Below are 15,741 nucleotides of genomic sequence, written 5' to 3' on the forward strand. Positions count from 1 at the left end.
GGGACCCAGCCAGCATTCAAAGGACGGGTGAGTGACCCTCTGCAATAGGAAACCTTCCCCCTCACTCCTGAGCCCCGCAAGCTCGAGCCCTCCATGCCCTATTGCAGAGTAGGCGAGTTCAAGTTAGTGAAAAGGATCTTTGTACCTACTGGGAAATCCTCTTAGGTTTCAACCCTTGGCTCCGGGACGCGCCTCTTTGGGATCCCAATCCTTGGGCCCGAGCTTTCTGGGGCGTCCATTCGGCTGAAGTACATGGGGGACAAACATTCCCTCTCAGCCTTATTCCTGCCCTGCTAGCAATACATGCCTGCCTGACCAGTGCTCCTGCTGGGGACGCTTCACTGGAGTCAAAGATATTGCAGGCTACCTCTCTCTCTGAGGAGCACTTCTCTATAAATTAAACTTAATCATAGGTATGCAAGTATAGGAAAAGACATTCTATATTTAAGGTTCTGTACTGTCAATGGTTTCAGGCTTCTGCAGGGCTCTTGGTTTCCTCACACATGGCTGTAAAAGTCAGCCAGCCTACTGTTCCCAAAAGGACAGCCATGGGGAACCATAACAGCAACCAGTCCTCTACCATGCATATCAAGGGTAGTGGCTCCATACCGATCTCTGAATTCTGCCACAGACTACGCCAAATGTAAAGCCAGTAGCCAGGGCCACCATCATAGCCACCTGGCCAATGCAGGTTCACACTGGATTCGGACAGTCGGTAAAGAAACAACAGAGCCACGAACTGCTGGGCCATTAGCTTTAATCCTAGCTTGCTCCCGGCAGGCAAGTAAAAACACACACTGGGCTCCAAAACCCACTCATTCAGTGCTCACAAAGCTACTGACTTATCCAAGTTTCCTAGAATCAAAGGTTTCTACCTCACTAGCCTCATTCTCCTTTGTTCCCCATCTCACTCACACAACCTGCAAACACCTTGTTCGCATATGTAAACAGCGCGGGCCCTTACTACCCTTAGGCGCCCTACAACCACAGGGTGTCAACCCTCAAGGCTTACAGCCTAATGCTGTGGGGCAAATAGACATCACTCATGTCCCCCAATTTGGCAAAGTCCGCTACGTACACGTAGCAGTAGACACCTTCTCCGGAGCCGTCTCGGCCACGGCCTAGCAGGAGAAAAAAACTACACATTCAGTTCATGCCCTTCGACAGGCCATGCTTTGCCTTGGCATACCTTGGGAAATTAAAATTGACAATGGGCCCTGTTATACCAGCAGCCAATTTAAAGCCTTTTGTTCCCAATGGCAAATCACACACCACTTTGGCATTCCTTATAATTCCCAAGGACAAGCTGTTGTAGAACAGTGACACAGAGACATTAAGCTTCAAATTCAAAAAGAAAGGGGGGGATATACCCCGGGCCTTACCTGGAGAAGTGCTCCTCAGTGCTGTATTCACTCTCAATTATTTAACTTTTGATTCTGAAGGAGTAACTCCCACTTATAAACATTGGAGAGGCCTTCATAGCCAACCAACCCCGTTGCCATTAGTACACTGGAAGGACCCAGCCACAGCTCAGTGGCAAAGACCACACCCCCTTCCAATGCAAGAAAGAGGTTATGCTTGTGTTTTTCCAGAAAATAGCCCTCATCCAATTTGGATCCCAGAAAGGAATGTACAGTCACTCCCAGTGTCCCAAGATGACCCCACCAACGACACCTCCAACACCTGTGAACCCTCCAGTTCCTCCTCATGTGTGCCATTATCACAGCGAACTCCCAGGCGTGAGGAGATCCTTGCATCTAGGCAGCTGTTCCCCATCCTGGCATAATTATGCCTGTTGAAGTTAATAGCCCACAGTTTCCAGCAGTATGTTCCAGTAACTGCTCTCTTAGTCTCCCTTGTGACAATAGTGGTTGAGAATCCCAACAGTGGAACGGCACTATATGGGGTAACCTCAGTGACCCAATGCTACTTAAGTTTACTCTGAATAATAACACCGTCCCCTCAGAGGGATGGGTCCTCCTTTGAAATCATACTACAGGGGACTTTGCTGAAAATGGTACTACCAACCAAGGCTCAGAGGGTGGCCTACAAGCCCTCCTCCCCTTAGCTACCAATAGCTGGGCCCGCCCCACTAACCTTGCCTTCCCAGGGTCACCTCTTTGCCTGTTCCTGTATGACGAACATCTAAGAACACTCCCGAGAGAAGGAATTCCCTGGAGAGACTGCCGCATTGCTTCTGGCCCAGATGCACAGACCATCAACCTTGGAGTTTGGCATCAGAAGCTGAGAGACGGAATGCAACCATATGCAGTACACAGCCCACGGCAAGCCATCCGTTCCATGTTTGGATGCTGGGACCTTTGTGGGAAGGGGGCATGCATGGACCTACATCCATTTTTTACAATCAAAATGGAACTGTGTTTAACGGCACCTAGAAGGTCTCTGTAACACAATGGGAGGGAAATGACATCCCAACCCCTAGGAGGAATCCCCTCATTCTATTTCCTAACTAGTCAAACATTACAGAAGCTTGCTTCATTGTTTAATCCAGCTAATCTATCAGCATATAGTATAATAGGTATTATAGTTGCTTTAGTTCTACTAGGGTTCCGTTGCATAATGCGTAGCATTATGAAGCTACAACAGCAACAATCAGTCATCAAGCAAGTTCAACTGGCCTTAATTAAAAGAGAAGGGGGAGATGTAGGTAGAGTGCAGAGCATTTACCTGGCAGCTGTGCCGATGCTATGCTTTGAGAACACTCCAGCAAGGATAAACCCTCCCCGGCACACCCCGGAGGGAGCTTGCCTGCTATACAGAAATAATTCAGCTCTAGCCAGGCAGCCTCTTGACCTTTTTTGGCCATTTGTCCTAGTATAACATCCTATTGGCTGAACCCATGTAGATAAGCTAGTTTACTTCCTGAATAAAGTGGATCTGTGTCACTGAACTTGGTCCCCGGAGTCGGATCTTTGCATCTCCGTCGTCCTAACCCCCAGCAGGACTTGTCCACAATAAGATACCAACTGCATAACCACAACACCAGCTAGAAAGCAATGGGTCTTACCAAACACAGCTAGGAGCTGAGGCCTGAAAGATGGCTCTTACCTGGGGAATCATGAAAGGCCTTATAAGAAGCTGGTATTTGAATGGGATGTGAGGGAGTGTGGGCTCTGGTCATGTAAGGATGGGGCAGGAGGTGGGGGGGGCACGAACACAAGGAGAGGCTTCTCTACAACAACAAAACAGTGAAAGCCAAGGGCAGAGGCAGCTTTACGTTGATCACAAAGAGCACCATTCCCTTACTAGCATTCTGCACCATGAAACCATTGTGACAATTCAACATCCCAGTCCATGCAAAATGCTGAGATGAGTGCCTCACAGTTGGCACTCCGTAAATCACCCTGCTGTTGTCATTACGAATAGTAGCAGCAGCAGTAGTTACTACAGGGTTTGCCTGGTCTGGCATCTGCCCAGAGCTGCTGCCTCACATTCTGCCCCAGTGCCCCCTCAGTTGGCTGGGATCCATTCTGGCCTTATTTTGGTTCCTCCATGGAATACCATGTGACCTGGGAACATGCTGGTAACAAGGTGGCCACACAGTTGTCTGAAACTGTTGCTCACCATGCAAAGCTTGAGGATGCTAGAAGGCCCTGTTCATGAACTATGCATCAAGGGTAATGGCTCATAGACACCATGGGCATGGGAAATCATTATTCAAGGAAATAAATCCTAATGAATGGTGATGCTCAGACTTACCCTCTGTATCCTCACAGTTATACTTCACTATGTCAATTAAAATTTTTTAATTTATTTATTGATTTTAGTGCGAGAGGAAGAGGAAGAGAGAGAGAGAGAGAGAGAGACAGGAACATCTATCTGTTCCTGTGTGTGCCTTGACCAGGGGTCGAACCAGCAACCTCTGCACTTTGAGATGACACTAACCAACCAAGCTATCCTGCCAGGGTTCTCTACATCATTATTATTTCCTCACTTAATAATAGAATTATGGATAGTGACTTGCAAAAATGCTGCATTTGCTCTGCAGTTCACATCAAAAACCAAAGGAATGTAACAGGCACCTACAGCCGCTTCCAGCTCAGTACCTTCTATCCAGAAGTATGGGTCCAACCATAATAACTGTGTAGCAAAACAGGTGATAATTATGCAAAAAATAGTGTACTGTATTTTAGAAGGTCAACAGAGTGGAAGTCTTTATTAAGGAGAGAAAAAATGTCAGTTATGCTGCTGAGGGCAGAAAAGGAAATCTACTCCTCCACTGACAAAAATGCTGAGGCTGCTGCTTCCTGAGCCTTGGGCCACTTCTCTGGTGTGCTGGCAAATCCAAATGTGCATTCCTGGGGAAGTGCTCTTTTTATATTATGAGTGTCCTCAGGCCCCTTTACATGACACTTAACAGCTGTTCATCTTCACAGTGATTATTTGAAAGACAGTGTTATGAACTAAAATATCTTTCCTGTCCCTCTCGCTCACCCTATCCCCAACACCAAGAGTAAGACACCCAAACTCACTCCTTCATCAGGCAAGAAGGCTGCAATTGCACCTCTTTACCCACCTTCCCTGTATATCGAGCATCCTTAATATTGTCATTTTCATTTTATCACTGCATTAACTCTGTCTCCCATACTGAAGGAGGAAGGGCTCAAAGGGCTGACAGAGAAACTTTGAAACAGTAACAAACTCCAGCAGTGAAGCCCTTATCAGTTCCCTGAAATAACTTGCAACACAGGCGAGAAAAACGGGATATTTGAAGAGTCAAGGACAAATGGTTCAAACCTCCTTTCATACCCCTCTCCTCCTGGAGACACAAAAGTCACATAGGTTTGCAGATGAAGAAGTCAAAGAAATCAGGCACTTGTCACATGAAAACTAAAACTGTAAAAGTATATAAGATGTAAGAAATCTAACTTCAGGGAGCTTGTGCTTTGGTGTTATTAACCCCACGTGCTCCACTGGCTACTAATAAATTCCTCTTCCTCCATCAAATTGTCTCGGCATCTATTATCCTCTGTTTGCAGCTAATTCCTGCTATAATACTTAAATCTGAGCTCCTGCCCCTGGACTAGCTGCTCATCACTTGGACAGCCTCCCTCTGTAAACTGCTCCCAGTTTATACTGATGTTAGCCTGGAAACACATGCATGTCTTTTAGGAACAAGATTTCATCCACCCATCCAGATTTATTAGACATTATAGAATTGTAAAAATTAAAGTAATTTTGAAATGTGAGCACTCTATATACATTGCCATAGAACAGAATTGCTTTTCAATTAAATATGAATGTCGACTTTCCAGCATTTAATTCCTTCCCTAGAAATGCAGAAAAAGCAGTTCCTTTAAAATAAGAACTCTTGAAATATTTAGTTTGAGAAAATCTTGGAACTTTGGAAATTGAAAGTAGCCCCTGACAGATAGCTCAGCTGGTTCAGAGAGTCATCCCGAAATTTAAAGGTTGTGTGTTCAATCCCCAGTCAGGGCACATACAAGACAGATTGATGTTTCTGTCTCTCTCCCTCCCAAATCAATAAATTAAAACACTTTTTTAAAAAGAAGAAACTGAAAGTAAGTTGGCAAAGATAATTTATATGTTAGCAAAAGGTAGTAATATAAAAGGAACTTGTAAATGTAGGATCAATTAACTCCTTTGGTTTATTCTCACACGCAGTATATTGTAAGAATAATAGAGAAGCTCATTCAGGAGATGAGCTTTAAGTTTCACCGGGAGTCTGATGTGATGGTGGAGAGGGAGTTAGTCTCATTTGGGAGTCTTTAGGGAAGTGGCATTTTGTTATCTCAGTGCCCTTTTCCATTTTACAATTGACTTTATCTCACTGTAGACTCTCCAGCCCTTTACATGGGATAATGTGACTGAACATAATTCAGGATGATAAGTACTATGGAAAGTAAATTTTCAGGTCTGTGTTACAGAGTCCTGCTCCTGGAGCTGATATAACTGATGCAGTGTTCTGACCAGTTTCTGAACCTTTCTGGGTAATATCTATAGTGCCTATTACGTGTCGCAAGAGGATAACTCAAGGAACAACTTCATAAAAGGGTGAAGTCCCTTCTCTACTGACTGTCCATTTTCACCCCTGAGGGGAGCAGCCTACTTCTGGATGGTCATGTTGTTAAAACAAAATCCAAGCGAGCCTGAAAATAAGTAATCGATAGCGCAGGCTTCATACTAAATGAATCTCAAATATACAAATGTCGATCCAACCTATATTCGATTAATTTGACATGTAAGAATTAAGCATTATTGCCATGTTAAAAACTTTGAACGCTGATATTAATGGTATCCATTCAAAGTGCACATGTAGGCTGTTAGTACAAGGAAGAATGATTTCACTCCTATATATAATTATAACTGCAGAGCTACTGCAGTTATAAAAACTGCAGAGTTTTTTGTTTGTTTTGTTGTTTTTTTAAGGGCAGCAAACATTTATTAGCGTCTCTAAGAGCCAGACTGGAGGCGGCGTCTTCCCTTTGCCGGACCGGATTGGGCCGCCCACCCCGCACCCGCCCATGTGAGACGTTCCCACTCGGCGCCCCAGGAGCCACACCCACAGCTCGGCTAACATCTTGGGAGAGGACAGTGGCGTTTTGCACCTCAGTTTGAAGATGGGGGTAGGCAGGAAAAACAATCAGGAGAAGCAAACACTTGGCAAGGTTTTGTTTGACAGCAGGTTCAGGTGGGGGGGGGGGTTCCCAGGCAGAGCTGACACCCCATATTCCGCTCAGCCAGGTGAAGAGACCCACGCTGGCGCTGGTGGTCAAGGGGGACCAGCCAGACGAGATCAGCCGGAACGCACTGATTTCAAGGCTTTGTGTTCATTTTGCCCTTTATGTATTATTTTTAAATAATATTTTTCTAATAACTGTAATTAAAAAAATAAAGATAGAGGGTCCCCAGTACCTGATTTTGAAATTTTTAAAGCTACAGTTATCAAGAGAGCCTGGAATTGGTGGAAAGAGAAAAATACGGTGAAAAGAATAAAATAGCCTAGAAATAGATTCTTACATATATGATCAATTGATTTTCAATAAAAAATGCAGAAGAATTTCAGTGGAAAAAGTAGTCTTTTAAACAAATGGTCCTGAAACAAATAGTCCAGTACCTATTTGGGGTGGGGTGGGGTACACAGTACTTATTTTAAATAACATCTTGATTTATATCTCACATTGTTTATAAAAACTAATCCAAAAATTTAGATATGAAAAGTTTGTGTAGATATAAAAAAATTCAGTAAGAACACAGGAGAAAAGTCACTGTGACCTTTTGTTAGGCAAAGATTTTATAGATATATAACCAAAAAGCACAATCCATAAAAGAAAAAGATTGATAAATTGGACTTCACCAAAATTAAGAACTTCTGCTCTTTGAAAGACACTGTTAACCGAATAGATAAGCCACAGGCTGAGAAAAACATATTTGAAAACCACATATCTGGTAAACAACTTTTGTTCAGAACATATAAAAACTCAAATATAATACTATGAAAACAATCCAATAAAAATTGGCAAAAGATTTGGATATTTTCATGAAAGAAGATATACAAGTGGCTATTAAGCACATAAAAATGCTCAACATCATTATTTATTAATAAAATGCAAATTAAAATCTCTCAAGACCCCTCACACACCTGTTAGAATTGCTAGAATTAAAAACCTCATCACACCAAGTGTTATAGAGAATGCAGTGTATGTAGCTGGAACTCTCATTCTCAGATGATAGAATGTAAAATAAGACAGTAAGTTTAGAAAACGGTTTGGCAGTTTCTTAAAAAGCTAAGCATAGCTACCACATGACCCAGTTAGTCTAGTAGTAGGTATTCCCATAAGAGAAATGAACGCATGTGTCCTTATCAAGATTTGTACGTGAAGGCTGCTAACAGCTTTACTTGTAATAGCCCCAACCTGGACACAACCCAGATGTCCTCTCACAGGTGGTGACTGGGCAAACAATACCCAAGCCTTCCAATGCAAACAATACAAAAGCATGACCTAGTGACACACTCAGCAACATGACTGAATCTCAAAATAATTCCGTTGAGTGAAAGAAGTCAGACAAAAGCAAAATTCATGTTGTGTGATTCCTTTTATATGAAATTGTAGAACATGCAGACCAGTGTATAGTGATAGCAAGCAGATCAATGTGCAGATTAAATCACACACTTTTAATATGTGCAGTTTACTGTATGTCCATTATACCTCAATAAATAAAAACAGCAAAGGCAAAACAAAAATAGAGACCATTTCCACTCAAACTATTTTTAGTTTTAATTTATGGTTATTTAAATAGAAAAAAATAATTAGTTTTAAGAGCTCAGATTTTCCCATTAAACACAACTGACCATCACAGAGAGATTAGAAACACGGAATGTATGGGCTATTCCATTATTCACTGATTTTTTTTTTTTTTTGTATTTTTCCATAGTGAGAAGTGGGGCAGGCAGACAGACAGACTCCCGCATGCACCCGACTGGGATCCATCCAGCATGCCCACGAGGGGGGGGCGATGCTCGGCCACTCTGGGGCATTGCTCCTCTGCAATCGAAGCCATTCTAGCGCCTGAGGAGGAGGCCAGGGAGCCGTCCTAAGAGCCTGGGCCAACTTTGCTTCAGTGGAGCCTTGGCTGTGGGAGGGGAAGAGAGAAATAGAGAGGAGACGGGGAAAGATGGAGAAACAGATGGACGCTTCTCCTGTGTGCCCTGGCCGAGAATTGAGTCCAAGATTTCCACACGCCGGGCCAATGGTCTATCGCTGAGCCAACCGGCCAGGGCCCATTTATTCACTGATCTTAAGAGGAATGAGCCACTGGAGACAAAGACTCTCTGAGCCACATTTTCTGCTCATAAAGCAGAGTAACAACTCCTACCTACAGGATTATCTGGGTTGTCCAATGTAATCAAAAGGGGCCTTATAAGAAAAAAAGATGGAGGCAGGTCGGAGTGATGGGATTGATGGCTTTGAAGATGGAGGAAGGGCCTCCAGCCAAGAAATGCACGTGGCTTCTAGATGCTAGAAAAGGCAAGGAAACAGATTGTCTCTCCCGAGGCGTCTAGAAGGGAGCAATCCTGCCAACCCTTGATTTTAACCCAGTGAAACCCATTTCGGACTTCTGCCCCCAGAACTGTAAGATAAATTTTTGTTGTTTTAAGCCATTAAGTTTGTGGTACCTTGTTACAACAGCAAGAAGAAACTAACACATAACCTATTCATAAATGCTTCATTTCCTCAAAAACCACCATGAAGGGTCTGTTCTCTTCCAGAGTGAATGTCCCAGTTCCTATGAGCTTCACAAGTATCACATCAGTCTCTCCAGGGATCTTTGTAGCTCTCCACTCAGCCCGCTCTTTTTAAAAATGAAACTTGGACATGGATGTAGCACATGATAGTTTTTTTGTTTGTTTGTTTTTGCTTTTGTTTTTTTTTTCATTTTTCCGAAGCTGGAAACGGGGAGGCAGTCAGACAGACTCCCGCATGCGCCCGACCGGGATCCACCCGGCATGCCCACCAGGGGGCGATGTTCTGCCCCTCTGGGGCGTTGACTCTGTTGCATCCAGAGCCATTCTAGCGCCTGAGGCAGAGGCCACAGAGCCATCCTCAGCGCCCGGGCCAACTTTGCTCCAATGGAGCCTTGGCTGCGGGAGGGGAAGAGAGAGACAGAGAGGAAGGAGAGGGGGAGGGGTGGAGAAGCAGATGGGCGCTTCTCCTGTGTGCCCTGGCCAGGAATCGAACCTGGGACTCCTGCACGCCAGGCCGACGCTCTACCGCTGAGCCAACCGGCCAGGGCCAGCACATGATAGTTTTTTAAGTGGGTTTTGGTAAGAAGAATCAGAACTATCTAGATCACAGAATGAGGTAGATTTTAAATATGAAAATGCAATCAGATAATGATGGGAATGACTTCATCTGTTTATTACAAAGGGGAAACCCTCACTCCGCCTCAAGATTGCATCTGTTTTGGGTTGAAACTGAGTCTTCTAGTAGGCCACCTGCCAGAGCTGACTGCTCTCTTGTTCCCCGTCTGGGTGCAATGCAAGTTATCCATATAATCAGTGTTCCAGAAATAAATTAGAATTACTAAGAAGTTTTATAAACTAAGACCAGTGATTTTTATATTAATGTCAAATCAAGTTAAACAGGATTCATCAAGACAACACAGAACCCTACTTGGATTTGATCAAACCAAACTGGAAAAACAAAATAATCTTTGACTTATATGCATTCGATGACCAACTTTCTTTGTTTTTAGGGTTAAAATCTAAAGAATGGCTATGCATGATAAATCATTTTAACACATTTTGGACAGCATCATTCTTTGTGTGGGGGCTGCCCTGTGCATTTTGGGATGTTTAGCAACATCCCTGGCCTTGAGCCGCGAGAGGCCAGAGGCATCCTCTCCGATACAACCAAGATGATCAAACCATCCCCAGACCTTGTCGATATCCCCTGGGAGCAAAATCACCCTCAACTGAGGACACAGCTAAATTAGCTTACTTGCTTAGTAACAATTAAAGCAAATTCTTTCTAGATGAAAGCAAGTCCTCTGTAATGTGAATTTAACCTTCCATCTGCAATATAGGCATAACACCTAGGGCTTGATTACAAGCTGTTTTCTGCATAACTCTAAGGAGCTGGTGGGAGGAAAATTAACTGCTTATTGACTATTACAATTCTACTCTTCTGTTTCTTATTTCTTCACATCAGAGATGCCAATTTTACAAAGCTTGTAAAACAAAACAAAATAAAAGCCCACTCTTTCTCTACCGTACCCCTTCCCCATTGTCATTGCTCATTGAAGACTTTGACATTTGCCACATAGAGTCGTTAGAGATTGGCTCTCAATTATAGATGGTGAGAGGGACGTGTCCACCACTGACAACATAGCAGCCGCGGCTGCAAGATGCCCGGAGCACGTGACCCTCCTCTACGATGCCTCTGTGTCTATCTGACAGAAAGCTCTGCCTTTACTAAGGAGGACAGCACACCTTCCAGCTTCTACTCGCCTTGCTCTCTGGAGTCGTGCATGGCAGGACAGGTCTAATTCCTCCTCTGTGTGGCAGTTCCTTGAGAAGTCGATGTTCCAGTCAAACTAAATTAAGACATGTTCCAAATGTTTAACAGCCTTAGGACAAAAGCCCAATTAGGACCCTTTTAGCTACAGTTTTGCCATAAGTTTGTCAAAGCCAATCTTGTGTTAAAGTATTAGGTCTATAACACCTGTCCTAGTGGTATTTCCGTTAGAGAATTTTTTCAAGTTGAAATTTAAAGTGTTAGGAATATATAGCTTTTACCCTCCAAACTGTACCCCAAACCTGCAAGGGGCTGACTCCAGTCATGGCAGTCAATTCACAATTGAGAAGGATGTTTGTTTTATTGTAACTGCTTGCTACTTGTCAAAAAAAATGGGGGGAGCAAAAAGATTGAAGAATTACAGAACACATTTATTAAAACTTCTCAGACTTCACGGAAACACTACTCACTCCCAAATGGTTGTTCAAATATTCAATGACTTCCCCCTCAAACTGTGTAAATATCAATATAAACTGCTGCCCCAAAGGTGGGTTTCTCTAGATAAATTCTTATTTATCATAAGCCTTGTGGGTCTGGATCTGTGGTGGGAGCATGTGCTCTGCAGGGTGGCGTGGGGGTGGGATGAGCAATGTGCATCCTGTCAGTTGCCTGGCTGAGAATATCACTGAGGGGTCTGCAAGGTGCATGTGGCACCTGTGAAACACGTAGCCGGCCCGAAAAGTGCTACTGCCACTTATTTGCGGACGGGCCTTATTGTCATGACTGTGCTGACAAGGGCAGTCTGTTTGATTCTATGCATGAGGGCATTGGTAGAAATAACAGCATTTGAGAACCACATAGACCACACAGACCAGTCACAGACCAGTTAGTAGTGGATCAACTAAAACCATTAATAAAAATGTAGTAGCTCATAGAATCCCACTGCTTGGACTGCAGATGTCACCGAACTGACCAGGATGCTGTCCCTCCATGTGAGGCAATGAGCTATGACTCTGCAGGTACAGAGAGTGAGCTTAAAATTCTGAGCTGCCAGGGTGGCCATGCTTGGGGACACTATGTTCACGACCTCCCACAGTGCAGGCTTGTGTCACCCTCTATATGGCAATTCAGGTGGTTGGCATTTAAACCAATTCTTACCTGGCAGCACAGGTGAGTACACATCATTCCATGTTGTCAGTAGATGAATGACATGGGCAAAAATGAGACATCCTATCTAGAAACATTAACAGACAATGATGCCCTCTGAGAACTGCGATTTCAAAATTAACACAGACTGGTTCAGAACAGAGAAATCCCAAGTCACCTTAAATATGTGACAGACTTCAACACCTGTACAACCTAAATACTCCTAAGCAAAGCAATTAATTAAGGTATTTAAAAAAACAGTCACAGGAAGAGGTACTGGTCAGCAAGGATGCGTGGAGAGATGACACACCTGGAAGAAGGCGTGTACCCATGTGGGGGAGGGGTGCCGCCCAGAGGCCTGTTTTCTGTGTAAGGCACACGCGAGGTGGCAGAGTTAGGCTGCTAGGGCTCCTGAACACTACCCCATCCAGCCTCTCGGCCCCTTCCTCTTGCCTGCAGACTCACAAAGCTGTTTTCTGAGTGCAGAACCAGGTTCTAACACCACTTAGGTATGCGCTCAGGCAGGGTGGGTGGCGGCTTTGAGTCTGGTCCTCTAAGAATTGTTTCTTGGTTGGTGATCAGTCCTGTTTGCACCCAGGTGTATTCCTGTGTGCTTGGCTGATCTGAGTCTATATGTGGGAAAGGAAGTCACTTTTCTAGTGCTGACAAATCATGCTCTGAGAATGGCAATGCTAGAATTTGCACCAATTGATCTCAACCCCAACTATTTGTGGGGCTTTCAAATTAGAACCACTTGGGGACATTTTTAAAAGTCCCAATTATATCAGAATCTCTGATTGAGGAACCTCCTGAACAACTTGTCAAGGCATGCTGCCTTTGATCACACAGCAATGTGCATCATGCTGCAATTCTAATGCTCGCTCTTTTTCCCTATTGGCCTTGTCATAGAAACTCATCCTGTCAGCCTATGAAGGAAGAACATGAGGTAACAATGCAAAGGCAGCGGCTCACTGGCTTTGAGCCTGGGTTTCACTAACTTTACAGGGTAAAGCCCCGTGGGAGAAAAAAATTTTTTTTTTTTTTTTGTATTTTTCTGAAGCTGGAAATGGGGAGAGACAATCAGACAGACTCCCGCATGCGCCCGACCGGGATCCACCCGACACGCCCACCAGGGGCGATGCTCTGCCCACCAGGGGCGAGGCTCTGCCCACCAGGGGGCGACGCTCTGCCCACCAGGGGGCGTCGCTCTGTTGCGACCAGAGCCACTCTAGTGCCTGGGGCAGAGGCCAAGGAGCCATCCCCAGCGCCCGGGCCATCTTTGCTCCAATGGAGCCTTGGCTGTGGGAGGGGAAGAGAGAGACAGAGAAAAAGGAGTGGGTGGTGGAGAAGCAAATGGGTGCTTCTCCTATGTGCCCTGGCCGGGAATCGAACCTGGGTTCCCCGCATGCCAGGCTGACGCTCTACCGCTGAGCCAACCGGCCAGGGCCGGGAGAAAAATTTTTAAATGATTTTATTTTATTTTATTATTTTATTGATTTGAGAGAGAGAGAGGAAGGTAGAGAGAGAGGGAAGAGAAAGATGAAAAGCATCAATTCAGAGCTGCTTCACTTAAGCTGTTCACTGATTGCTTCTCATACTTGCTTTGACCAGGAGGCTCAAAATGAATCAGTGACACCTTGCTCAAGCCAGAGACCTTGGGCTCAAGTCAGTGACCTTGGGATCATATCGATGACCCCATGCTCAAGTTGACGACCGCATGCTCAAGCCAATGAGCCTGTGCTCAGGCTGGCGACCTCAGGATTTCGAACTGGGTACTTCAGAGTTCCGGGTTGGCACTCTATCCACTGCAACACCACTAGTCAGGCATTATGACCGCAATATTCGCTGTGATGACCAAGGGGGAAAAAAGAGGAAGGAAGTCATTTCAGAGTGCCTTAAACTCAAGATTTGCTGTCTTATTTTAGACAGTCCACTAAAATCTGAGCTTTGTTATTTTCACTGTACTGCATATTGATCAGACCCTAAGTTCCAAATCAATGATTACATGTTGCAAACACAGGATTTCTTGTCCTGACTCAGCCCCAAACCATACCTAAATCTCAAAAAAGATGGCCATGATCTGGAAACAACCCAAGTATCCATTAGTGGACGAGTGGATTAAAAAGCTTTGGTACATATACACTATGGAATACTACTCAGTCATAAGAAATGGTGACATCGGATCATTTACAATAACATGGATGGACCTTGATAACATTATACTGAGTGAAATAAGTAAATCAGAAAAAACTAAGAACTATATGATCTCATACATAGATGGGACATAAAAATGAGACTCAGAGACATGGACAAGAGTGTGGTGGTTACGGGAGTGGGGGAGGGAGGAAGGCGAGGGAGATAGAAGGTGCCGGAGGACAATTTGACTTTGGGTGAGGGGTATGCAACAAAATCAAATGTCAAAATAATCTGGAGATGTTTTCTCTGAACATATGTACCCTGATTTATCAATGTCATCTGATTAAAATTAATTTTAAAAAAAAGATGGCCATGACTATATTGAAAAGAGAAGACAGCAGAGGTGCTCTGGTGGGCCACCTGGTAGGCTGCACTCAAAGATAATTTGCATTATAGTGACTCAAAAACCATCCCTTCTGCCCTGGCCAGGTAGCTTAGTTGGTTAGAGCATTGTCCCAATATGCCAAGGCTATGGGTTTGATGCCCAGTCAGGGCACATACAAGAATCAAGCAATAACAAGAATGCATAAACAAGTGGAACAACAAGTTGATGTTTCTCTCTCTCTCTTTCTCCTTCCTGTCTCTCTAAAGTCAATAAACAAACAAAAAAATTTTTTAAAGAAAACATTCCTTCCTCACCAACCTTGACCAGGATCTTGACCCCAAGCTTGTATGCCCAACTGTCCTGATTGAGTTCCCTGCCCGCCTAGCACTCTGCCCAGAGTATGAGCAGGTGGCCCGGTCTCAACCCTGAGCAAGTCTAGCTTTGTGACATTCTCACGAAGCTAGTGAGCCACCGCACAAATCAGACTGCAGCTACCAGAGCTCTCTCTTCTTGCCAACAGGTTTCAGAATCTGCCAGGAAGACATTCGTGGTCACAATATGTAATATAATCACAGCCCATTCACACACAGCCACACCCCATTCTCAGGAGATACTTTCCTTCAATCCTCCAGCCATCTCTCAACAATCATCCATCAACAGGTATTTATGAGCAATAAATATGTTAGATGTGAGGCAATGGTGGGAGACGAGAACCATGGTCCTGTCCCCTGGGCCCTTGTGTCCTGGTGGGGAGTAGCTGCCTGCACAAAGAAACAGGCTATTCCGGCACAGGATTATCAGTGAGATATGAAGGAGGCACCTAGGAGAAGCCACAGACTCTGATGCGGATGGTGCCAGACAAGACTTGGTGGAGGAAGAGTGAGCAGGAATTACCCAGGTAAAGGAGTTGGGGATCATTCCAGAGTGCAGCTTCAAAGTTTCTGAAACCAGAGCATGTACCCTGAGTCTGAGGAGCTGAAGGATCCCGAGGGAAGAGTGCACTGTAGGAAGAGCAGAGGCCGTGATGGAGGAAGCTCAGGGGGAGGCAGGACAGGCCAGGGTGTGCTGGCCTCA

The 15,741-nt window shown here is 44.6% G+C and overlaps 1 long non-coding RNA gene across 1 annotated transcript in view; it reads right to left on the reverse strand.

The window, feature by feature from the left end:
- The window catches only part of LOC136393191 (uncharacterized), an 86,508-nt gene that overhangs the window by 58,181 nt on the left and 12,586 nt on the right, over window positions 1-15,741 (reverse strand). The gene's annotated exons all lie outside the window — the stretch shown is intronic.

This window comes from Saccopteryx leptura, chromosome 2 (assembly GCF_036850995.1).
Source record: "Saccopteryx leptura isolate mSacLep1 chromosome 2, mSacLep1_pri_phased_curated, whole genome shotgun sequence".
Lineage (NCBI taxonomy): Eukaryota > Metazoa > Chordata > Mammalia > Chiroptera > Emballonuridae > Saccopteryx > Saccopteryx leptura.